General features: G+C 47.2%; 1 protein-coding gene across 8 annotated transcripts in view; it reads right to left on the reverse strand.

The window, feature by feature from the left end:
• Nucleotides 1-24,722, reverse strand: part of GPBP1L1 (GC-rich promoter binding protein 1 like 1) — a 200,037-nt gene that overhangs the window by 138,287 nt on the left and 37,028 nt on the right. For all 8 annotated transcript variants that reach the window (XM_033915400.1, XM_033915406.1, XM_033915407.1 and 5 more), the window contains exon 2: nt 15,546-16,467. The gene's annotated coding sequence lies outside the window, so the exon portion shown is untranslated. The remainder of the gene's footprint in view (nt 1-15,545; nt 16,468-24,722) is intronic.

Genomic DNA, 24,722 nt, shown 5'->3' on the forward strand with positions numbered 1-24,722 from the left:
GCAGGGCTTCCCGGCACAGAGACCAAGAGCCCGTTCCGCCCTGTTTGTTCACATAATACATTGCCACCTGGTTGTCCGTCCGCACGAGGACAACCTGATCGTGCAGCAGGTGGCAGAACGCTTGAGCCGCCAGAAAAATGGCCCGAAGCTCCAACACATTGATGTGACAAAGACGGTCCTCTGCCGACCATAGCCCCTGAGTCCGCAGACCGTCGAGATGAGCCCCCCACGCGTACTCCGAGGAGTCCGTGGTCAGGACCTTGCGATGCGGAGGAACAAGAAAGAGCAAACCTCCGGAAAGATTGGAAGAGTTGGTCCACCAACGGAGCGAGCGTCTCAAAGAAGGAGTCACCGTTATTGGACGAGATACTGGGTCCTGATCCTGACGCCACTGCGAAGCCAAGGTCCACTGAGGAAGCCTCAGATGCAAGCGGGCGAACGGAGTGACGTGAACCGTCGATGCCATGTGACCCAGAAGAACCATCATGCGCTGAGCCGATACTACAGGCATCAGCGAGACTTGGTGACTCAATCGAAGTAGGGCCTCCAACCGAGGAGAGGGGAGGAACGAACGAAGGCGAACCGTGTCCAGCACGGCTCCAATAAACTGAAGGGATTGAGTCGGGCACAATTGAGACTTGGGAAAGTTCACTTCGAACCCCAGACGCTGAAGGAAGATGATAGTCTGTTGGGTCGCTGAGATAACCCCCTCCCTGGTCGACGCTTTGATCAGCCAATCGTCCAGGTAGGGAAAGACCTGTAGCCCCCGAGATCTCAGGGCTGCAGCGACCACCACCATACACTTCGTGAAGACTCGAGGGGACGAAGCCAGGCCGAAGGGGAGGACCCGGTATTGAAGGTGCAACTCCCCCACCTGAAACCGTAAGAATTTGCGGAAGGCAGGATGCACCGGAACATGAGTACAGTGGTGCCTCACACAACGAACTTAATTCGTTCCAGGAGCAAGTTTGTTATGCGAAAAGTTCGTTATGTGAAACGCATTTTCCCATAACAATACATGTTAAAAAAAATAATTCGTTCTGCAGCATAAAATATGCTAAGATGACATAAAAAAAGATAAATTTGTCAAAATGGTGAAAATGGTGGTCTTGCTGAGGCCAAACTCTTTGACAAGGTCACACTGTTTTACCCCACATTCACTCCTTCTAATTATTTCCCGTTTCATTTCAACAGAAATCACCTTCCTGCTTTTTTTAGAAGCCATGATATATAAAAAATATTGAGTTTATCTTAAAAGGACGACTGTATACAGTGAGAGAGGGCAGTTAAGCGCAGTGACTAACGACTGCCTGCAGTGCCTGCGCGGAAGGATGCAATACATCGGCAGCTCGGGCGACTTCGTTGTGTGAAACGAAGTTCGTTGTGTGAAACGAAGTTCATTGTGTGAAACGAAGTTCGTTGTGTGAAACGAAGTTCGTTGTGTGAAGTTCGTTGTGTGAAACGAAGTTCGTTGTGTGAATCAAGACATGAAGTTCGTTGTGTGCAGCGTTCGTTGTGCGAGGCGTTCGTTATGCGAGGCACCACTGTATATGCTTCCTTTAAGTCTAGGGAGCACATCCAATCCCCTTCCTCCAAAAGAGGATACAACACCGGGAGCGACAACATACGGAACTTCTCCCGGACTAGGAACTTGTTGAGCTTCCGGAGGTCCAAAATGGGGCGTAAGTCCCCTGTCTTCTTCGGGACCAAAAAGTAACGGGAGTAAAAACCCCGCCCCCGTTGGTGGGGGGGTACAGGTTCCACCGCCCGAAGACTCAACAAGGCCCTCGCTTCCGCGAGAAGAAGGGGAAGCTGGGTTGGGTTGGACGGGCAAGCAGCCGGCGGGTGTTCCGGCGGCGCGGTTAAGAAATTGAGCGAGTAGCCCTCGGAGATGATCCGGAGCACCCAAGCATCTGATGTGATCCCGGTCCAGGCCGCAGAAAAGGCTCGGAGCCGACCCCCTATAGGAAGGGGGTTGGGCGAGAGTGCGGAGGGGGCCCGCCCCCATCTGCACATCCCGTCAAAAGGACGGAGCCGTCTTGGGCGTCCCCTGCGCCTGAGGCTTTTGTTGGCCTCCCCTACCCTGCTGCGGTGGGCGGCGGGGCGGAGGTCTAGAGAAGGCCGGTGTAGACTTCTGGGGGTATCGCCGTGGGGGAGGCCGAAATGGTTTCTGCGGCGGGGCCCGAGGTTTAGGACGGACCAAGGAGGCGAGGGAGCGCTCCTGTTCCGCCAGACGTTTGGTCGCCACCTCCAGGGACTCATCAAACAATTCAGAGCCCACACAGGGTAGATTGGCCAAACGTTCCTGCAAATTTGGGTCCATGTCCAGGGTACGTAGCCATGCCAGGCGGCGCATCGCCACGGCACAGGCGGATACCCTGGAGGCCAGTTCAAATGCGTCGTAGACAGCGTGAAACAGGTATAGACGCAGCTGAGATAAGTTAGACATGAACGTGGCGAAACCCTCCTTGTGGGAATCCAGCATAACCCCTTGATAACAGGGCAAGTCCTTGACCATGCCTCGAAGATAAGAGGAGAATGTAAATGCATAATTAAGGACCCTGGTAGCCATCAATGAGTTGGAATAGAGGCGACGACCAAACTTGTCCAGGGTCCGCCCCTCCCGTCCGGGCGGGACCGCCGCCGAAACCTTAGCGGGCTGTGACTTTTTCAGCGCCGACTCCACCAGCAACGACTGGTGAGAGAGTGTGCCTTATCGAAGCCCTTCCACGGTATGGTCCGGTATTTGGACTCCATCTTAGAAGGCACCGCTGTGACTGTAAGAGGGGAGTCTAAATTTCTCAAGAAGGTCTGGTGGAGGACCTTATTGAGAGGTAGACGAGGAGTTTCTCTCTGGGGAGTGGGCAGGTCTTGTTCCTCCAAAAACTCCTTCGTATACTGAGACCCAGCAAGCAAGTCCAGGTCCAAGGCCCGTGCCATATCCTGCACAAATTTTGAAAAGGAAGAGGGCCTCGCTGGCGGGGAAGGAGTACGGGAGGTCCGAGCCGCCAAGAAAGAGGGGGAGGCCTCGCGGGAATACCGAGGCTCCCTACCAGACCCCGAACCCCAGGAGGCCGTGCCGAGGGACCTCGAAGGGGTCGGGGACCGCCTATGCCCCGAGGAGCCCTTGGGGGAAGTCCCCGGGGTATGAGGAACCGAGGTTCTTTCCCTGCGCCTCGGCGAGGAGTCTCTCGAACCCCTTTCCCCAGGTGCGCGGAAGAGCCTCGGATTGTCTAGGCGGAGCACCGAGACACGCAATGTCTCACCCCCGGTCGGCGAGGAGCGACCGCGCCTCCGAGGGGAAGCGCGAGGACGTTTAGGTTTCCTCGGCCGACGCCTCGTCCGAGGCCGACCCGAGGGCGAAGAGTCCCGGGAGGACCTCGAGGAAGAGGACGTGGAAGAGATCCTCCGAACCCGACGCACCTTGTCCCGAGGTCTGACACTCCGCTCAGGCTGGTCAACCGAGGTCGAGGTCGAGGGCAAGGTCGGGGTCGAGGACGGCCGACCCTCGGGGGCCGAAGCCAAAGGCACCGAGACCGAGGCCGCCGACGCCGGGGCAGTCGAGGCCGGAGCAGTCGAGGCCGAAGCCTGCTGCAGGTGCGCGAGGGCCCCGGACAGCTCCGAGGCAATCAGCGCTCGGAGCAAGTCCTGGAAGACCAGAACCTCCATCATGGCAGGCAGGTCCGGGACCGAGGAGTGCTCCCTGGAGGGCGACCTCGGTCTCGAGTATTCCCTCGGGGCACTGGGCTTTGCAACTCGGGGCGGGGCAGAAGACAACCCACCCGCAGTCGAGGAGCCTGAGGATGGCTTCTTCGCTGACCCTGGAGTCGAGGAAGGAAGGGAGGACTTACCCGAAGCAGGCTTGGTCGAGGCAGCAGGCTTGGAGGAAGTCGAGGGTCGAGGCGAGGCCGGGGGACCGGAGGCCGAGGTCGAGGCCGGGGCCGAGGCCGACGTCGAGGCCTTCCCCGCCGCGGGGTCCGCAGAGAAGAGCTCCGCCATCCGGGCACGGCGTCAGCGGAGAGCTCTAGACTGAAAAGTTGAGCACCTATCACAGGAGTAAGTAGGATGCTCAGGACCCAAACACACCAAGTACCACCGGTGAGGATCGGTAATAGAGAGTAACCGATCGCACCGGGTGCACTTTTTAAAGCCCGTCAAGGGACGGGACATGGACACAAAACCCGGCCGTGAACGAACGAGGTCCCGCGGCCGCGTCTACCGGGAGCCACCGGAGCCGATGCGAAATTTTTATTTTTTTTTGACGAAAACTAAAAGAAAAGAAAGAAAGAAAAGCAAATCAAGCACAGCGACCGTGAATTAACGCACAGCCGCGGTGTCAGAAGGCTAAATTCGAAGAGCACAATTTCCACAGGGCTTCTGGCTCCGCGGAAAAAACTGAACTGAGGACCACGAGGTGGGGATGCGCCCTCTAGTGGGCAAGAAGGCATGCACATGCGTGGTGCAGTGTAGCAAACTTGAAACTTCAATCAAGTTTGCTTGAAAAGCTGTCCGCGCTGGGGCTCCGTAGATGACGTCACCCACATGTGAGAATATCATGCCTGCTTGTCCTGGGATAAAGTCCAGTACAGTTTCCACCGCCAACGAGGTGGGATCGTGGTGATGCAGGAGACACCAAGAGGAGAACCTGGTCCACTTCTGATGGTAACATTGGAGTGTGGCCGGTTTCCTGGAGGCATCCAAAATGCGACGGACAGGCTGAGACAGATTCTCTGGAGAGGTCAGCCCGAGAGAAACCAAGCTGTCAGGTGAAGCGAGGACAGATTGGGATATAGTAGAGACTGATGCTGCTGCGTAAATAGAGTAGGAAACACAGGAAGAGGGATGGGCTCCCTGGAGCTGAGCTGGAGCAGGAGGGAGAACCAGTGTTGGCGAGGCCACCGAGGAGCGATGAGAATCATGGTGGCTCTGTCCCTGCGGAGTTTGAATAGCGTCCGCAACATCAGAGGCAGTGGAGGAAAGGCATAGAGGAACCGATCCGTCCAGTCGAGCAGAAATGCATCCGGGGTCAGACAATGAGGAGAGTAGAGTCTGGAGCAGAACTGGGGCAGCTGATGGTTGTGAGGAGCTGCAAAGAGGTCCACCTGAGGAGTGCCCCAGAGAGCAAAGATGGAGTGGAGTGTGGGAGGATCCAAGGTCCACTCGTGAGGTTGAAGGATGCGGCTGAGATTGTCGGCCAGGGAATTCTGTTCGCCCTGGATATAGACGGCCTTGAGGAAGAGACTGCGGGCCGTGGCCCAGGTCCAGATGCGGATGGCCTCCTGACAGAGGAGGGGAGATCCAGTGCCGCCTTGCTTGTTTATGTAGTACATGGCTACTTGGTTGTCTGTGCACAGGAGAAGAACCTGAGGGTAGAGAAGGTGCTGGAAGGCCTTGAGAGCATAGAACATGGCTCTGAGTTCCAGGAAATTGATGTGATGTAGACGCTCCTGAGGGGTCAAGAGACCCTGGGTGCGTAGATCTCCCAGGTGAGCTCCCCACGCATAGGGGGAGGCATCCGTGGTGATGATCATGGAGTGAGGGGGTAGATGAAAGAGTAGACCCCTGGAAAGATTTGAGGAGTTCAACCACCATTGAAGAGATTGCTGAAGAGACGATGTCACAGAGATGGGATGAGAAAGAGGATCCGTGGTCTGTGACCATTGGTTGGCCAGAGTCCATTGAGGTGTCCGGAGGTGGAGTTGTGCCAGAGGAAGCACATGGACCGTCGAGGCCATGTGGCCCAGGAGGACCATCATTTGCCGAGCAGGAATAGAGCGACAAAGGAGCACCTGACGGCAGAGATGGAGCAGGGTCCGTTGGCGGTCTGAGGGGAGAAACGCCCTCATCAGAGTGGTGTCGAGAACCGCACCAATGAACTGAAGTCGCTGTGTGGGAAGCAGGTGTGACTTGGGGTAGTTGATCTCGAACCCCAGGAGATGGAGGAAAGAGATGGTGTGTTGAGTGGCTTGTAGCACAAGCGGAGACGTAGGTACTTTCACCAACCAATCGTCCAAGTAAGGGAACACCTGGAGGTTGTGAGACCTGAGGAAGGCCGCCACCACAATAAGGCACTTGGTGAACAACCTGGGCGATGATGCGAGGCCAAAGGGTAGCACTTTGTACTGATAGTGGCGGTGCTGTACCTGAAATCGGAGGTAGCGACGTGAAGTCAGATGGATTGGAATGTGAGTGTAGGCCTCTTTGAGGTCTAGGGAACATAGCCAGTCGTGATGAGAGAGAAGAGGGTAAAGCGTGGCAAGGGAGAGCATCCTGAACTTTTCCTTGACCAGACACTTGTTGAGGTTCCGGAGATCGAGGATGGGACGGAGGTCTCCTGTCTTCTTGGGAACCAGGAAGTAGCGGGAGTAGAATCCCTGACCCCTTTGGTCTGGGGGTACCTCTTCGATGGCATTGAGAAGAAGGAGGGATTGGACCTCCCTCAGGAGGAGGGGGGATTGAGAGGAGTGAGAAACAGACTCTATGGGAGGATTGTCTGGTGGAAGAGTCTGGAAGTTGAGAGAGTAGCCGTGGCGAATGATGTTGAGGACCCACAGGTCTGATGTGATGATTTTCCAACGGTTGAGGAAGAGTTGAAGGCGTCCTCCTATCGGCTGAGGAAGAGGCAATGATAGTGGGAGACTGGCTATGCCCTGGAGAAAAGAGTCAAAAGGGCTGAGATGGTTTTGACTGCGGGAGAGGCTTGGCAGGTTGGTGAGACTGTGAACGTGCCTGAGTTTGGTGCTGCTGACGAGGCCGGCGAGGCTGTTGTTGTTGAGGCGGGTTGAGAGGTCTGGCCGAGAACCTGCGTTGGTAGGAAGACTGCTGTTTGTAGGGGCGAGCAGGTGGAGTCTTCTTTTTAGGTTTGATCAGGGTATCCCACCTGGTCTCGTGTGCCGAGAGTTTCTGGGTAGTTGAGTCCAGGGACTCCCCTAAGAGTTCATCACCAAGACAAGGTGCGTTAGCCAGGCGATTTTGGTGATTAATGTCGAGGTCAGAAACTCTCAGCCAGGCCAAGCGCCTCATGGCAACAGCCATGGCAGATGCTCGAGAGGTCAGCTCAAAAGAGTCATAAATGGATCGCACCATAAATTTCCGGAGTTGGAGCAAACTGGAAATTTGTTGTTGGAAAACCGGGACCTTACGCTCAGGGATGTACTTTTGTAAGGAGGAGAGTTGTTGCACCAAATGCTTCATATAGAAGGAGAAGTGGAAGGTGTAATTATTAGCCCTGTTGGCAAGCATAGAATTCTGATAAAGGCGTTTGCCAAATTTATCCATCGTTCTGCCCTCTCTGCCAGGAGGGGTGGAGGCATAAACACTGGAGCCCTGGGTTTTCTTTAAGGTGGACTCCACTAGAAGGGATTCATGGGGTAGTTGAGGTTTGTCGAACCCCGGGATAGGAATGACCCTGTATAAACTATCCAGTTTTCGAGGGGCACCCGGTACCGTGAGAGGGTTTTCCCAATTTTTGTAAAAAGTTTCCCGTAAGATGTCATGAATGGGTAACTTTAAAAATTCTTTAGGGGGTTGTTCGAAGTCCAGGGCGTCGAGGAAAGCCTGGGACTTCTTAGAGTCGGATTCCAAGGGGATAGATAGAGCCGCTGACATTTCCCTTAGAAATTTTGTGAATGAGGACTGTTCAGGTTTGGAACTGGTATCGACCATCGATGGGTCCTCGTCCGTTGATGAAGCCTCATCATCGGTACCGGGTGGGGATTCTTCCCATAAGTCCGGGTCCCTGACGTCGGTGTGCGCAGGACGGGACGGTGGTGCGGACGGCTCAGTGTGGCGAGTCTTAGAGAGAGATTTGCCAGAGCGCATCGAGACGGTACCGGGGGAGGAAGACCGGTGCCGGTCCTGGTCTCGGGGGGACTGATGTCGGTCTCGATGTCGGGGAGGGTCGGCCTCAGAGCGTGTTTGCACTGGAGGATTAAGTGGTTCAGCCGCGAGTACCGGCATGGAGGTGTTCAACGGTACAGATGGTGTCGACACCGGTGGTATGGTGCGAGTCTCGGGCCGGTCCGGTACCGGAAGGAGTGGGGCCAAAATTGAGGGCAAAAAGTGCTGGAGTTGTTGTTGTAGTTGCTCCTGCAATTGGCTTTGGAGTATGGCCGCAATGCGGTCGTCCAGAGGGGGCACCGGTACCGCTTTTTTCTTTTTCGGTACCATAGGTGCTGCTCCATGCCCCGGCGATGAGGATGCCGATGACGAGGCACTCACTGAAATGGGGGCGGAGCGTTTGCGGGGTCGGCGTGATGCCGGGAGGACCGGCGTCGCCGGTGTGGCAGGAGGGCGCTCAAGGAAAGTGGAAGGCTCCTTAGCCGGCTTACCTGGTGCCAGCAACCCCGAGGAAGGATCAGGCAGCGAAGTAGTCGGTGTGGCCGATTCCATGGCAGATCCGGTACCGAAAAGGATATTCTGTTGGATCTGTCTATTTTTTAATGTACGTTTTTTAAGAGTAGCACAGCGTGTGCAGGTGTCAGCCCGATGCTCTGGACCCAGGCACTGTAGGCACCAATTGTGCGGGTCAGTGAGAGATATCGGGCGTGCACACCGCTGGCACTTCTTAAAGCCCGGCTGAGGGGGCATGAAGGGAAACACGGCCTCCGCAAAATCAAAACCGGAGGCCTGTATGGTGGCAACAGGCCCCGCCGGGGCCGGCCTGAAAAATAAAGAAAAAAACAAAGTTGTTTTTTTGGTTTTTTTTTAGCAAGTTAGAACGGAAAAGAAACCCGAAGGAAAAAGAAGAAAAAGGAAGACAATTTCGCGAGCGGGAAGGCAAAATCAGATATTTCAACAGCCATTGAAAACACATGCATCTTCTTCGCTCCGCGGAAACGAAGAAAATGGGGACCACGCTCTCCTCCGTCGGGCGGGAAGGCACTCGCGCATGCGCGGTGCAGCCAACTAGAACTTTCTAGTTAAAAGTGTCCGTACCGGGGCTCCGTCGGTGACGTCACCCATGCGTTAAGAATATGCTGCCTGCTTGTCCTGGGATAAAGGGGCTACACTAGTGTCCCTTCACAAAACCGATTTCTTTTTAGATCTATAATTCAAGTCACTAGGACTTGAACACAAGTCAATGGCACCTAACTAACCATCATGCATTCCTACCTACTCTCCATCACCATTCATTAGTGCAAATATACTGTACAAGTCATGACAACATGATTCCCTATATTATCTGTCAATAAAGAGCATGTGGCTATCAGAACCTTCCCCGTTTTCTTGCTGAACCAGAGAGAAACAAAAACTCAGAAAATTATTGCTCTCTAATAGGGCTGCACTTTGATTAAAATGTATTTATTTTTGCAGCTCCTTTTGACTCTGGGCAAGTCACTTAATCCTCCATTGCCTAGATACACAAGGAGATACAGTGAGGGAAAAAATAAGCACACATAGCTTTAATCACAATTACAAATTTTAATCAAAACTCAGCCCTAAACAAACAAAGAAGTTATAAAAAAATGACAAATTAAAACAGCATGCAGAATAGCTATAAACAGCCTTAGTTTTCAGAGCCTACTGCAGAAATACAGCCCTACTCTCTAGAGCAGTGTCTCTCAAACTGTGTGCCACAGTAGAGTGCCCTTAAGAGATTCCAGGAGTGCCAGGAGAGACTTCAAAATTTTTTACTATATTTTTAAAAATTCCCTTCATAAGTATGCATTAGAACAGATAGCTTGGTTGTGTTGTGGCTTTATTGCTTGCCTTAAGATATTATTAAAAAAAAAAAAAAAAAAAAGAATAGATGGCATGTACGTCATGTACCCAAGAGTCTGTCAGAGTTACAAGGGGATTATGAGGGGGTCAGTGTGCATATGGATATAATCGCCCAGACAAGCATCACTCTTTGATATGATTGGTCCTTGAAAACTATCAGAAAGTACCGGTAAGTATTTTTTTTTTTTTTAATGCAGTAGTTATCTTAACTTGAGCAACAAATCAATCAAGGCTTTGCTACCATTTGGATCTTTACGAACTTGGATTTTCAGCTCCAATAGAAATTAAAATTGAAAAAAAGAGAACAACAGACTGCAGATGGTGGATGCTGAAATGTGTGTTTGCTTGTCAACTATCGAGCTGCATTCTGAGTTAATTTGCACTCAAAAACAAGCACATTCATTGCATCAATTTACAATTCTATTCTATCTACTTTAGTTTCACCGTTGTTACAATTACCCATACATAGCTTAAAGAACTTTAAATAAATAATTCTAAAATTTAATTTTTGTTGTTTTGCAATTTTATAATTTCAATTATAATGTGCCATGAATAACATTTGCTCTGTTTAGTGTGCTGGAGCTAAAAAAGTTTGAGACACACTGCTCTAGAGCACAGTTCTTCAACCGCCGGTCCGCAGGAAATTTTTGCCGGTCCGCGCAGAGCCGGCAAGATTGACTCCCTTCAATTTCCTGCCAGTCCGCGCAGGGCCGGCAAGATCAACAGCTGAAGTCTGCGCTGGGTCGGAGAGATCTTGGGGAGCCTCCGACAGTGGCTTTCTCCACTCTCTGCAGCTCTCCTTTACTTCCCAGTGCAGCGATTCACGAAGGCAGCCTCGGGGCTTTTGCTGAGTCGCGGCTGCCTCTGATGATGCAACTTCCTCTTTCCTCAGAGGCGGCACAACCCAACAAAGGACCTGAGACTGCTTTCCTGAATCGCTGCGCTGGGAAGTAAGGAGAGCTTCTGGGAGGGGAGAAAGCCACTATTGGAGTCTGGGAAGCTGCTGGGCAAGGGGAAACAGGGACAGCTGCTACTGGAGAGGGAGAAGGAAAGATGCTGCTGGGAGGGGAGGAGGGAAAGGAATCTGTGAAGCTGCTGGGCAAGGGAAAAAAAGGGACAGCTGCTACTGGACCTGGAGGGAAGGAGAAGGAGAGATGCTGCTGGGAGGGGAGGAGGGAAAGGAGTCTGGGAAGCTGCTGGGTAAGGGAAAAAAGGGACAGCTGCTACTGGAGAGGGAGAAGGAGAAATGCTGCTGGGAGGGGAGGAGGGAAAGGAGTCTGGGAAGCTGCTGGGCAAGGGAAAAAAAGGGACAGCTGCTACTGGAGAGGGAGAAGGAGAGATGCTGCTGGGAGGGGAGGAGGGAAAGGAGTCTGGGAAGCTGCTGGGCAAGGGAAAAAAAGGGACAGCTGCTACTGGAGAGGGAGTAGGAGAGATGCTGCTGGGAGGGGAGGAGGGAAAGGAGTCTGGGAAGCTGCTGGGCAAAGGGAAAAAAGGGACAGCTGCTACTGGACCTGGAGGGAAGTTTGTGGGCAAGGGAAAGAAAGGGACAGCTGCTACTGGAGAGGGAGAAGGAGAGATGCTGCTGGGAGGGGAGGAAGGGAAGAGAGTTACTGCTGGACAGGAGGAGGAGGGAAGGGAGAATGAAAAAAGGAAGGAAACAGCTGGCAGAGAGATTAGAGGAGGGGAAGGGGAGACAGAGGCATGAGAAAGTAGAGAGATTGATGATAGGAAGGGGTCAGCAGAAAAATAAGCAGAGAGGGACAACGATGATAGATCTGGTGTAGGAGAGATAAAAATTAAGAGAGCAGTGAAGCTGGAATGAATCATGTAAAAAGGGGAGAGGGGCATAGAAAGAAGACAGATACCATATGGAAGGGGGAGAGGACAGACAGTGGATGGAAGGGGCAGATGCTGGATTGAAGAGACAGAGAGGGTAGACGCTGGAAGGAAGAGAGTGAAAAGAAGATTGAAAGCAGAAACCAGAAATGATAAAAGGTAGAAAAAAATAATTTTATTTCTATTTTGTGATTAGAATATATCAGATTTGAAATATATATCCTGCTAGAGCTGGTGTTAGAATAACTGGGGACTGCAAAACCCAGGCAGTGCTTCTTTAGCTTCCAGCTGGCTTAAGGCGCTCTCTGACCTGGGGGCAGTTGCCCTAGTTGCACTCCCCTAAAACTATTCCTGTCATGTGTGACTGCAGTATTCTGTTAGCATGATATTTCTGTGTAGCATTCTGTAATAATTTGGCTTGTTCAGTTTTCTTGATAGTATCAGGGGATATATGTGAAGGGGAGGGGAGACAGGGGTTTTGTTGATCCTTGCTCTGAATTATTTGTATTTATAAAATGACGGGGAGGGGAGACAGGGGTTTTGTTGATCCTTGCTCTGAATTATTTGTATTTATAAAATGACAATTGTACAGAATATTGATTCTTTTTATACTTTAATAAAATACATTCAATATAAAATCATAACTGAGGCTTGTGTGGATGGGATCAGATGATTTGTGGGGACCGAGCTCGCGGAGATGGGGCGGAAACGGGGTTTTTAAATTTTAGTCCTAGTAGTTTGCTGGTCCACAAAATAATTCTTTTTTTTCTGCCAGTCCACGGGTGTAAAAAGGTTGAAGAACACTGCTCTAGAGCATTTATTTTAAACAGAAAAAAACTGAAGCTATGTATACATCTCCCTATATGTCTCATGTGTGCAATAAAGAGAGAAGCAATTCATAATTTGGTTTTAATAAATGCCTCATTTCATCTGGATCCATTTCCACCAATTGGATACCCAGGGGAAGTGTACAAACCTACTGTGCTGTCATTTTTCTAATAGACTTACAATCTCACTGGCATGTTGTTCCAAAGGATAGAAGGAACAATACTGCTCATATCATAGACTGAAGCACAGTGCAGTAAAGTGACTTGTCCAAGGTTAGAGTCAGTGAAGCTAGGGACAAGAACTTTTATTCAATCTTTCTTGACATTTATAAGTTTGATTTTGACAAGACCAGACACTTCCAGCTAAGTACTGGATATACCACTCTACATCAAAACTCTTTCAGGATATCAATTCTGGATATTAATGAAGAGTAGTAACAGATCACATTATACAAATATGAGCCTTAACCAAAACAATATTTCTGACACTAAAAAATCTGAGACAGATCCATCATTGCTTTGATAAAGAAACCTACCAGCTCAAAATTCAATCACTAGTAGTATCCCAGACTACTGAAACATACTCTATGTAGGCTGTAGAGTAGACATACGTAAAAAAACAAAAACTATAAACTCTCCAGAACGTAGCAGTCAGGCAAATATTCTCAGCAACAAGATATGAGAATGTATCACCTTTAAATCTCAAACGACACAGGCTGCCCATCAAAGCAAGATGTCTCTTTAAACTATGCACACTGATCTTCCTGATCTTTCATAGTGAATCCCCAAAATTCTTAAAGAATTTAGTAGAACTACCACCAAACAATAAACTACAACCTGATAAGTAACCACCTAAGACTAAGGGCTAGATGCACTAAACACAGTTGGTAAAGACTGTGTGGATCACTGTGGGCCAAGTTTATGGCTGATTCCGAAACAGCGACTGATGCTCAAACAAGTTTGCATGCAAATGATTTGCGCGGAGGTTCCCTATAATCTCCGTTCGATCCCATCCATTCGATCACTGTGAGAGCAACTCTCACACATGCACAGAATAGTCCAATTGATACAGCGATAATGTATGCAAGCTATGTCAGACTCCTTCGTGGCAGCTGGTCCTCCCTCCTTCAATCGCCACTTCTCTTCCTCCCATAAATCAGAGCCTACAATCGCTGTCCATAATGTTGACCGCTGGAGCACAAGCATACGCGTCTCATGGAGCACAAAACACACGCAGTTAAACGCTGGTATCTCACGTATTTTTAAATAGTACAGCTTTGTGGAAAGGTAGCAGCAGACTACGCAAATGTGAGGCATAAATGAGGGTGGTGCTGTATAAAGTTCTGGTCCAGTTTGTACATATTCTAACCTTGAGGAATGAAAATTTTAGCCTTCTCTCATTGGCCCCATCTTTTTGCTGCCCTCTCTCTTATATTTTATGCTGTTAATGGGAATGCATAAGATGTGACTTCAACACACAAGCTCACAATGTACATATAACACACGTATACGTCCCTGCTATTGTAAAAACTGTATTTTTGGTATCAATGTTAAAAATATTATATTAATTTCAGAGCTGAACTATTGGTAAGACACGTAAGTGATTGGTCTTGACCAGTCGCTTTTTTTGGATCCCTGAGAGTGATCACTTTTTTTGTGCATTGTGAAGTGATGTTAGAGCATCAATCGCTTGGCTGGTTTACATGGCATTTCAATATTAATGACTTCATTTGCATGGCTGGATTGGAGAATGAGTGATCATGGAGAAAACCATATGGTGAGCTGTTTAGTGCACACAACTCAAAAATTATCACCCGAAGTGGCTCAAGAAATATTTCACCAAAAATATATGATAATACCACTTTTAAAGAAAGGTGCAACCACCAAAACTTTTTTTCAGGAAAAGGCCTCAGAATAGGAGCTTACGCACAGTCCTATCACAGACTGAACTCTCAGAGAGTTCAGTCTGTGATAGGACTGTGCGTAAGCTCCTATTCTGAGGCCTTTTCCTGAAAAAAAGTTTTGGTGGTTGCAGCTTTCTTTAAAAGTGGTATTATCATATATTTTTGGTGGAGCTGTTTAGTGCATCAGGTTGGCAAATCCGTTCGTCACTAAACCAAGATCGTTAGACGATTTCCGATTTTAGTGCTTCTGGGCCTAAGATTCCCTAGACCCAGAAACATCAAATACAACACAATACACTCAATGACATCTCCATACCAAGTAGCAAAATGGTGGAACTTCCTCCCAATTCAACTAAGATCCTCCCACTAAAACAAAAACTTCCATAAATACCTGAAAATCTATCTATTCTCAAAATACCTAATGCAAACAAAATGACATCTTTAGTAGAAGATGAAAATACATCCAAAGAAAAGATATAGCACACTAATTAACTCATAATATAATAACCTGGACTCTCCACATTTGTAATGTACCGTATTTTTTGGTCTATAAGACGCACCTACGTGTAGAGGGAAAACCAAGAAAAAATAAATTTGGTTTAGAATTTTTTCTTGGTTTTTCCTCCTCTACACGTAGGTGCGTCTGGTGCTGGGAAGCCCAAAGCCTCCCGGTACCTTTTTTTAACTGGAGGTGGTCCAGCGTGGTCTCCTGCTGGATGGCTGCCTTTCTCACTGCAGAGTGGCGCATAAGCCAGGAGCGTGACCTTTGCACTTCCTGCCTGGTTCCGCGCCACTCCGAGATTGGTGAGAACTTATGGCAGCCAATTACGGAGCGGCGCAGGACCGGGTACGAAGCGCAAAGGTCGCACTCCTGCCTTATGCGCTGCCCTGCGAGAAAGGCTGCCATCCAGCAGGAGACCATGCTGGACCACCACCAGTTATAAAATAAGGTACCGGGGGAAGTGTATTTGCTCCATAAGACACACTCACTTTCTACCTCCTTTTTGGGGGTGGAAAAAGTGCTTCTTATGGAGCGAAAAACACGGTAATATTTGTAACTACTGGATATAACCAGTTTCTTCTTACATGTAAGTTGCATAGAACTCCTCATGGGGAATATCAGTGAAACACAAATACTAATGTAATGTAATTATTTCTTGAACAATGAAGCTCAGTGACCACAGCAAAGAAAGAAAAATAAATGACATGAGTGTAATCCCTTTTACAATGAAACATTATAAAACTATCCATTTACCCTGAGTCTGGCTTCTGTGGTCCAGCTTCTCTTGCCTTTCTTCTGTCCTCTCAGGTTTTTCTTTTTCAAGAGTGAACTGTGCCGAGGCCTCGTCTCTCCTGCTGCAGCTGGTGCAGCACCAAGTGCCAGCAGTGCCTCTCAACTCCCTCAGCTGCTCATCCTTCACTCTTTCTGTGCCTTCACTACAGAAATATATACCTATGAAGGTAAAAGCTAACATAAAAAAGCAAGTGCCACGTTCACCTCATGAAGTCTGTTGCTTGTAGTTGTGCTCAGGAGAGGACCTACTGAAGTCACATTACATCAAAGTTTTCTGGACAATGGGAGACCCATTATGCTTGTACCCCATAGGGGAGACGTGTACACACAGGAAACCCTGCCTCACAAGTGTATTCTACTGTCATTAATTTGAAAAAAAAAACCCCACATGTACAAAGAAATGAAAGATGTAATTCCAAAACCGTCTACAACATGATGCAATTGTTTTTCAGAAATGTCTTCTTGTTCTAGCCACTACAATATGAAGGATGAACGTTCTTCAAGACAAGAAACAAAATAACAAAAATGGCGCCACCACCATATGTTGACCCAGATATCACTTGATTTTCTATTTTATGACACAAGAGTATTTTCCATTGTAAGACAAAAAAAAAATTAACAGATGCCAGGTTCTAAAATAACAACTTGAATTTCCTTCCACCCACTTCAGAATTCACAGTGACTGTCGCAGAATCCAACAACAGAAAAAACTATGACCACTGGAAAGGGAAATTTATTTTGCAGTTTATGGTTCTCTCTTTTTAGCCGTGAGCTGGAAAGAGGATCACTTCATTCAGGGATGGTCCTTTGAAAAGGGCTCACTATCGGGTCTCCCACATCTCTTTACTCCTGTGAAAGGCTGTTATACAGGAGAATGTTATCCCTGCAAAGAAACAGAAAACTATTAGAGGAGACAGAGACATCTTCATATAGTATACAAAAAAAGGGATAAACAATTCTGTCTAGCAGGCTTCCTGGGTTTCCTAAGAGTTTATTTTTAATTTAATAATGCTGAGAAAAACTGATCAGGAAAACAGGATTTGTATATGTTATATTCAGGTACTAAAGGGGGAAGGAAAAAAAATGAAAGTAGTGCACAGGTACTGGAAGGATCATACTCCTCTCCCACCCCCCTTCCAGCACCAATTACTGATTTTCTTACTTGACAGTATCTCTAAAGAGACTCAAAAAACCATGCCAGTATTATTGCAAGTAACAAAGGAGAGCAAACACCTTGAATTTAAAAAATGAAGATAATTCATTGGAAAGATTATTGCCTAGCACAGCAACTTTTCAATGGCTAAATGCCATTCTCCAAGATATGAAACACTGGTTGTTCCCACAACTATAAGCAACTGATTTAAATATTAAACATTACTCTCTTTCCAGCAAACACAAAGCCAAGTTCTTAGGTGGTGGTTCTTAGTAAATCTGCTGACACTGACTCTGTAGGAAGATCTTCTGTAATTAACACATCAGTAACCTCAGCACCTTGTTACTTGGAGGTTGGATTACAAGCAGATTTTTTCAGCACAGCATTAATGTCACTAGCCTTAACAAGCTCTAACTGCAAACGCGTGCATACATATCCATGAGGAAACAAACATTACATGTTACCAAATAAAAACACCCCTAATTTTTACTATTAAAGTTCCCTTATGCACACTCCAGAATTAAACACAAGGACTTTAAAATATAGACTGACTGTATCCTCCTGTTAAAAAATGTAGTTTTTGAATGTTTCCAGCAGATAGCTGAGAAGATGCTCATAATAGAAGAAATAAATGGAAAAATAAGCTAAACCACTAGAAAGTATCTTTCTAAGGATGCCAAACTAAATTCACAGATATGAAAAATTTAAATCAAGAAATGCATTTCCAACCCCTCTTAATTCCTGATATTACAACCAGAACGAAAGAAGTTATCCTGCCGTTGTATTGGGCGATGGTGCGTCCGCATCTGGAGTACTGCTTCCTGACAATTTCAAAATCCTTACACTAAACCGCGAGGGAAAAAAAGGAGGAGGATTAGCAATTCTTCTCAAAGAATGATTCGAGTTCGAACTTATGGACTCCAAAACATCCAACCAACTAGAAATCCTTGCCTGTAAAATCAGTAACATCCACTTAGAAGATTCCCTCTCATGCATACTATTCTACGTCCCACCGAAAAGTTGGTCAAAAGCCAAAGAGGACTTTTGCGAATTCGTCCTACACAACTCTTTTAGTTCCTCCTACAATATTATCGCAGGAGACATAAACATGCATCTCGATGAAGAGGACAACACAGACACAAAAGAATTCAAAAACTTCCTATCCCTATTTAACTACAACCTCCCTCCCTCCGCACAAACTCATGAAAAAGGCCACCATCTAGACATAGTAGCCATGTCCACAAAGGAACTCCCAGACCCCACCATCTCATTACCAGGAGGCACCTGGTGCCACGACATCTGGTCCGATCACTTCACTTTCTACTTCAAGCTAATCTGGTTCCAACGAAAACAAATTACCCATCCAAAAATAAAAAAAGAATATCTCACGAGAGGCCACATCAACCCAGATAACTACTGGGCGCAATATAAACTTCAAGCAGAGGTAAAGGAAGAAGCTGATTCTATTTTAGACAACATTGCACCTAAACATACCAGTAAAAGTAATGCAAATAAACATAACAAATGGTTCGACATCAATCTCCTAAAAATGAAACAGTTAGCCAGACGTCTAGAAAGAAAATGGAAAAAAACAGGAGATTTATCAAACCGTAACAATTGGAGAGCCAATATAAAAACCTACAAACAACTAATAAAAGATAAACGCAAAGCATTTTACTCAAACAAAATCAATTCATCCTGCAACAACTCACGAGGTGTTAATACAAAAGAGCTGTTCAATCTGGTTACTAACCTATTTGACACCACCCGCTACACTCTACCCACACACAACTCTAAATTACCCTCGGCGAACGACCTAGCCCTGCACTTTGACTCAAAAATTAAAAAACTAAGAAACAATTGCCCAACAGAAGAACCTAATGAACACCTTATAGCTAACACACAAGGAAATGAAACCCCTGCAGACATGTTCTGGGATTCATTTCAAGACATAGATTGGAATAACTATATCAAATTATACAACAAATACTCCACATCATACTGCTTCCTGGACTCATGTCCCCCGGAAATCATGAAAGTGGCACCACTTGAATTTAAACTATCTCTACTGCACTACTTAGCCCATAACCTGAAAAACGGAAAATTCCTCACCAACAAAGGCCACATAATAATAACCACTATCCTAAAAAATAGCAAAGAATCGTCAGCCCTAGTTTCCAATTACAGACCAATTGCTTCCATACCACTCTTTGTAAAGATCATGGAGGGGCTGGTACACTCCCAATTAATGGAATATCTAGACCAGTTCTCACTCCTGCATGAGACTCAATCCGGCTTTAGACCGCTTTTCAGCACATAAACGGTAATTGCGGCCATATTAGATTACTTGCACCTACTTTTAAGCAAAGGTCTCAGTGCCCTGATCATGCAATTCGACATGAGCTCTGCCTTTGACCTTGTAGACCATGCAAATTTGCTACAGTGTCTAGACGCTATTGGCATCAGAGGCGAAGTGCTAAACTGGTTTCATGGTTTCCTTTCGTCCCGAACCTATCAGGTTCACTTCAACCATGACCTCTCCAACACCTGGAGCAACCCATCTGGCGTTCCGCAAGGGTCCTCACTATCCCCTCTGCTTTTCAATATCTACATGACCTCACTGAGCGTTCAATTAACCCAGCTGGGGATAAAATATTCAGTTACGCTGATGACTTCACAATTATTATCCCATTTGCCAACTCTATCTCGGAAACAATTCCAAAAGCATCAGAAGCCATAAACTTGATGGAACATTGGACGACAAACTTCAAACTCAAGCTCAATACTGAGAAAACAAAATTCTTTGTCGCTTCACCGCACCCTCTTGACACCAAAACCCCACTAGACATCAACAAACATAACTACCCCATACAGCCCACCATTAAAATACTGGGTGTAACTCTGGACCAATGCCTCACCATGAAAGATCAGGTGGACTCCATAATCAAAAAGTTTTTTCACCCTCTGGAAACTTAAATCCATTAAAGCATACTTTGATAACTCTGTCTTCAGAATCTTGGTACAATCCCTCGTATTAAGTCAACTCGACTACTGTAACATCGTCTACTTATCAATCCCTCAAAAGAATATGCGACGATTGCAACTAGTGCAAAACACTGCGGTCAGACTAATCTTCGGTCTAAAGAAGTTCGATCACGTGAAGCCATACTTAAAACAGCTACACTGGTTGCCGATGGAAGTTCGTGTAAAGTTTAAGTTCGCCTGCCTCTGTTTTAAAGTTTTCTACGGTCTAACCCCTAAATACATCACTGACCTATTCTCCTTCTCAGCCAACAAACACAAGAGAAGCTCCCACTCGCACTTCGTTTCTCCCCCGGTTAGAGGATGCAAACTAGAAAAACACCATGAGCATCTTCTCTCACATCAGGCTGCTCTATGGGGTAAAGACCTAGAACAACTCCTCTTGCCCACCACTTATGAGATATTCAGGAAACGCCTCAAAACCCACCTATTCCCGAAAGACCTAGACAGCTGATCCACTTCCCTCTTTCCCCTCTCTTGCCCTTTCTCCCAATTGTTCACCACATCCCTTAAGTTAATTCAACTTGTACGTCAACTCAACTTGTACCCCAATAATCTTTTGTAAACCGCATAGAACTTAAAGGTATTGCGGTATATAAACTGTTATTATTATTATTATTACTGCGTCCAATATTGGTCGCCGTACCTTAAGAAAGATATGGCGTTACTCGAGAGGGTTCAGAGGAGAGTGACACGTCTGATAAAAGGTATGGAAAAACTTTCATACGCTGAGAGATTGGAAAAACTGGGACTCTTTTCCCTGAAGAGGAGACTTAGAGGGGATTTGATAGAGACTTACAAGATCATGAAAGGCATAGAGAGAGTGGAAAGGGACAGATTTTTCAAACTTTCGAAAAATAAAAGAACAAGAGGGAAAGTTGAAAGGGGACAGATTCAAAACCAATGCTAGGAAGTTCTTCTTCACCCAACGTGTGGTAGACACCTGGAATGCGCTTCCAGAGGACGTAATAGGGCAGCATACGGTACTAGGGTTCAAGAAAGGATTGGACAATTTCCTGCTGGAAAAGGGGATAGAGGAATATAGATAGAGAATTACAGTTCAGGTCCTGGACCTGTTAGGCCACCGCATGTGCGGACTGCTGGGCACGATGGACCTCTGGCCTGACCCAGCGGAGGCACTGCTTATGTTCTTATGATCTTAACTATTATTCATTTTAAAGAGATTTAAGCAGTTACTTACCATAACAGGTGTTATCCAGGGACAGCAGGCAGATATTCTCACATATGGGTGACGTCACCGACGGAGCCCCCATAAGGACCACTTTAAAAGTGCATTGTCACTTTAAGTCTTTAGAAAGTTCACGATAACCTGAACCGCGCATGCACGAGTGCCTTCCCACCTGGCATAGGGCGCACGGTCCCTCAGTTATGATAAGCCAGCTAAGAAGCCAACCCAGGGAGGTGGGAGGGTTGTGAGAATATCTGCCTGCTGTCCCTGGATAACACCTGTTACGGTAAGTAACTGTGCTTTATCCTAAGACATGCAGGCAGCATATTCTCACGTATGGGTGACCTCCAAGGTAATAGAAATGGTATGGTGGGAGTGTTGGCCTTTAGGAAAATAAATTTTGTAACATATATTGGCCAAAGTGCCTATCCCGTCTGGAAAAAGACTCCAGACAGCAGTGAGAAGTGAAAGTATGAACTGAGGACCAGGTGGCATCTTTACAGATTTCCTCAATGGTCGTAGATCTGAGGAAAGCAACAGAAGCTGCCAAAGCTCTGATTTTGTGGGTTGTGACATGATTCTCCAGTGCCAGGCCAGTCTGAGCATAACAGAACGAGATGCAGGCTGCCAGCCAGTTGGAAATCGTACTCTTGGAAACAGGATGCCCCAACTTGTTTGGATCAAAAGAGTCGAAAAGTTGGATCATGATGATGAAGATGACACCAGGAAGAGAACAGAGTCCATTTTTGTTGATAATATTGCTGAGTGGCTGGTTTCCTGGATGCATCAAGAATTTGACGAACAGGCTGAGAATGATGTAAGATGGATTCAGCCCGAGAGAAACCAAGCTGTCAGGTGTACTGATTGCAGGTTGGGATGTAGAAGTGATTCCTGATTCTGAGTAAGCAGAGTAGGAAATACTGGAAGAGATACGGGCTCCCTTGAGCTGAGCTGAGTTGAAGTAGAAGGAAGAACCAATGTTGCTGGGCCACCATGGAGCAATGAAAATCATGGTGGTTGCTTCTCTTTTGAGTTTGAACAGAGTTTGCAACATGAGCGGAATTGGAGGGAATGCATATAGAAACAGATATCTTCTGTCTTACAGGGCCCTCGGTCACCAGAGGGCACTCGCTGAAAGTCAGGGGAGGGAAATTTCATGGTGATGCCAGGAAGTATTTCTTCACCGAAAGGGTGGTCGATCATTGGAACGAGCTACCTCAGCAGGTGATTGAGGCCAACAGTGTGTCAGATTTTAAGAGAAAATGGGATATTCATGTGGGATCTCTAGGGGAGTAAAAGTCAGGGAGTGGGTCATTGATATGGGCAGACTTGATGGGCTGTGGCCCTTTTCTGCCGTCAATTTCTATGTTTCTATGTTTCATAATCTAGGAGAAATGCATCTGCTTCCAGATGGAGAGGAGAGTAAAGTCTGGAGCAAAACTGGGGCAGCTGGTGATTCTGAAGAGCCACAAGCCCACTTGAGGAGTGCCCCATTGAGCAAAGATGGATTGGAGAGTTGCAGAGTTAAGAGTCCATTCGGGAGGATGAAGAATTCTGCTGAGGTTGTCTGCTAGGGAATTCTTAACTCCTTGAATGTAAACAGCCTTCAAGAATAGATTGCAAGCTGTCGCCCAAGTCCAGATTTTCTGGGCTTCCTGACAACAGGAGAGAACCCGTGCCTCCTTGCTTGTTTATGTAGTACATTGCTACTTGATTGTGCGCAGGAGGAGGACTTCAGGGCAGAGGAGATGATGAAAAGCCTTGAGGGCATAAAACATTGCTTTGAGTTCCAGAAAACTGATGTGAAATCTCCGCTCCCTAGCGGTCCAAAGACCCTGAGTCTGAAGAGCGTCCATATGAGCCTCCCAGGCATAAGGGGATGTATCCGTCGTGATGACCTGGTGATGAGGGGGCAAGTGAAAAAGGAGACCTCTGGATAGATTGGAAGAGGTCATCCACCATTGAAGCGACTGCAGAAGAGATGATGTCACAGATATATGTTGCAAGAGATGATCCGTCACTTGAGACCACTGAGAAGCAAGGATCCACTGAGGAGTATGAAGATGCAGCCTTGCTAATTCTGTTACATGGACAGTTGAGGCCATGTGGTATAGAAGAACTATCACGTGTCTGGCAGAGATGGATTGAAGAGGGAGCAGTTGCTGACACAGATGAGAGTCTGAAGGGGATCTGGAGGAAGAAATACTCTCATGAGAGTGGTGTCTAGGATTGCCCCAATGAACTGCAGTCGTTGAGTCAAAATGAGATGTGATTTGGGGAAGTTGACTTCGAATCCTAAATGGTCTGAGATGTTGCTTGGACCACTTCCTGAGATGAGACAGCCTTGATCAACCAGTTGTCCAGATAAGGAAAGACTTGAAGGCCGTGTGATCAAACAGATGCAGCCACCACAATGAGGCACTTTGTGAAGACTCTGGGAGAATATGCCAGGCTGAATGGAAGTACCTTGTAATGACAGCGATTGATTTGGAAATGAAGATACTTTCTGTAAGCCAGATGATTTGGGATATGTGTGTAGGCTTCCTTGAGATCCAGGGAGCATAGCCAGTCGTTCTGATTGAGGAGAGTATAAAGCATGGTGAGGGATAGCATCCTGAATTTCTCCTTGACTAGAAATTTGTTTAGAGTTCTGAGATCCAGGATGGGTCTCAGTCCTCCGGTCTTCTTGGGGACTAAGAAGTAACGGGGAACTTCCTCGATAGCATGCAGCAGGAGAAGGGTTTGAACCTCCTGTAGAAGGGAGAACTGTGCAGGGTCCAAAGCAGACTCTCTTGGCGGATGGTCCGGTGGTAGGGTTTGAAAATTGAGAGAGTAACCCTGACGAATGATGTTGAGGACCCAGAGGTCTGATATTATGAGCTCCTAACGACCTATGAAAAATTGAAGATGTCCTCCGATGGGTTGAGGTAAAGTCTTTAAAATTGTGATATTGACTATGCTCCGAAGAAACACATCAAAAAGGCTGTGTGGATTTTGGAGGGGCAGCCTGCTGTTTCTCTTGTTGTTGATGTGTTTGCTGCTGTTGTGGTCGCTGTCTCCTGGATTGAGAGGGAGTTGGGTCATAGGCTTTGCAGTAAATCGTCTCTGTTAGGAGGATTGTCTGAAAGGACAAGAAGGTGGAAGTTTTTTCTTAGGTTTTACGATAATTTTTGGGTAGTCATGTCCAAAGAGGCCCCAAAAAGCTCGTCCCCTAAGAAAGGATCATTAGCCAACCGATCCTGATATTTGACATCAAGCTGTGAAACTATGAGCCAGGCTAGACGCCACTGACATGGCTGCAGCATGTGAGGAGAGCTCAAAGGTATCATAAACAGAGCAGACCAGCCACCACTGGAGAGAGTGGTGAAGTTGCAATGTCACCTAGTTTAAAGCCCTGTGGAGTAGGCGGGCTAGGACACCGCCTAGCCCGCCTACTCCACAGGGCTTTAAACTAGGTAAGTCGGGGGAGGGTACAGGCACAAACAACATACCAGGCGAATTAAAATGCCAATACATTTATGAGGCTGAGGAAAGTAGACACCGAAATTCTGGGTCAGGGGTGAGTGCACACACTTTTGAGTCGGGAGTAGGGTCACATCATATTTATGGGTCACATTGTAATTCCGGGTCTAGGGGGAGTACACACTGTAGTTCTGGGTATATGGGGAGTACACATTGTGGTTCTGAGCCTCAGGAAAGCACAAATAACACAAACAATGCTAAAGGTGTTCAAATAGCTCAAACAGGAATATCC

This window comes from Geotrypetes seraphini, chromosome 12 (assembly GCF_902459505.1).
Source record: "Geotrypetes seraphini chromosome 12, aGeoSer1.1, whole genome shotgun sequence".
NCBI lineage: Eukaryota > Metazoa > Chordata > Amphibia > Gymnophiona > Dermophiidae > Geotrypetes > Geotrypetes seraphini.